Source organism: Suncus etruscus, chromosome 8 (assembly GCF_024139225.1).
Source record: "Suncus etruscus isolate mSunEtr1 chromosome 8, mSunEtr1.pri.cur, whole genome shotgun sequence".
NCBI lineage: Eukaryota > Metazoa > Chordata > Mammalia > Eulipotyphla > Soricidae > Suncus > Suncus etruscus.
Window position 1 is genome coordinate 27,075,226 of NC_064855.1, and position 2,163 is coordinate 27,077,388.

Consider the following 2,163-nt stretch of genomic DNA (forward strand, 5'->3'; position numbering starts at 1 on the left):
GGACAACCCCTGGAAAGTCACTCCAGTGCTGTGCTGGGTCAGGTTCCCCATCACTGGCTGTGAAGGGTGGTTCCCCAGTGGGAACCTAGAGTCCTTGGGAGACTCAGGGCTGTGGACAGCTAGGGCTCTTGGTGATTGAAAAGCACCTCAGTGTCTGAGCTAGGCTTGGGGTACTACAAGACAAGGCTGTTGAGCTTCAGAGAGAACCCTACGGGGAGCTTAGACACTGATTCCTAGGACTATTTTTCTTGTTTAGAAGTTGGCTTTAAGGGTCTGGAACAACAGTACAGAGATAGGATCCTTGTCTTGCTCACAGCCAATCCAGATTTGATCCCTAGCATCCATTATGGCTCTACTAAGTGTGATCCCTGAACACAGATCTAGGAGTAACCCCTGAGCACCATTGGTCATGGACCAAAACCCAAAAACAAGAAGTTATCTTTGTTTATGTGTTCATCTTTCTCAAGAGTTCAGACTCCTTTAGTAGTGGGTAGCACTGCACAGGACACACACACACACACACACACACACACACACACACACATTACACATTTCAGGTGCTCACCAGGAAGTACAGTGGTGTTCATACACTGGCTGGAGAGGGGCAGATTCCTGGCTTTAGCCCTTCCTTCCAGTGAGTTCCCCTGCAGTGCTTTCTGGTACTTATGTATGACCTTGGTGCAGCAGAGAAAAGCTTGTGGGTGCTCAGGGATTGCAGCTTTGGCACATGTGGGACACAGGTGACTTGAAATCCAAACCATATGCTCTAAGGCAAGCACTCTAAGCCCCAATACAGTTCCTGCAGGCCCTGAACTCAGCTCTTAGAGAGATTGACATTGCTTCTGAAATAGTGCCAGAGATGCCTGCTATCAGCCTGCCTCTTTGGAAAGCACTGAGTGACAATGATCTCATGTCTCCTTGTCCAGAAGCACCCAGGAGAGACAGTGGCCCCTGTTCTCTAGGGTATGTCAGGTCAATCACTTGTCCTTGGTACCCTCACTACCCTGCTGGCCCAAATAGAAGTAGTGTGGGTGTGGGCAAGTGCTGACCCCCACCTGTAGAACTACCACCCTTCAACCTCCCTGACTCATCAGGTTGAAGCTGGGGTGCTTGCCCCAGGACCACTCCAACCAGGCATGTGCCCAACTGATAGTCCACCGACTGTTCTCACCAACAGCTTCGGGGCCAAAAGAGCCTTCTCACATGGCTATAAATACTCCTGAACCAAGTGCTGTGATGGCCAGAAAGCGGAGAAAGAGGCTCCGGAGAGCTGCCTGTCAGAGAGGAAACAGCCCTGTGACAGTGTAAAGGAAAGTGATCGCCGGACAATTTAGATGTGCAGAGTCTCCACTTCCCTTGCACAGAAAACAAGTAAAGACAGGGTACCCCAGAGATCGGGCCTCATGAGAGATGGGAAGAACAGGCAGAGAGGGTGGGATGAAAGCAGTGATGAAAATACAAAAACTGGGGCTAGAGAGATAGTATGGAGGTAGAGCATTTGCCTTGCATGCAGAAAAATGGTGGTTTGAATCCCAGCATCCCATATGGTCCCCCGAGCCTGCCAGGAGTGATTTCTGAGCATAGAGCCTGAGCACTGACAGGTGTGATCCAAAAACGAAAATAATAATTATAATAATAAGGAAACTACATAGAGCACAGTGGGCCAGGTGCTGGCTTTGCTGTAGGAACCTTAAAGTCAACCTTGGAGCACTGAGCCAGAAGCACCCTCAAAGCACCAGAAATCAAAAGAAGGTGCAAGAGATAAGAGAAAAGGAGGAAGGAGGAAAACAAAGTAACTGAACAACAACCATGACCAGAGGTTGTGTGGAAACCTATAGTAATCATCTAGAGGCACACGCAAACCAGTGAGAGCAGAATTTTGGACACACAATAAAACTAACGCTGACACATAGCTAGTGAAAACTAGGGGGCAGTGAGAATAGGAGAAGGGAAGTGGGTGGGCACCTGTGTTTGTATGTGATGGAGGAGCAAACACATCCCTGTCTTTCTGGTTTGAAGCAGAGCAATAGTACAGTGGGGAGGGAGTTTGCCTTGTATGCAGCTGACCCATTTTCGATTCCAGCATTCTATCCTGTATGATCCCCTGAGCACTGTCAGGAGTGATTCCTGAGTGCAGAGCCAGGAGTCAGCCCTGAGCTTTCA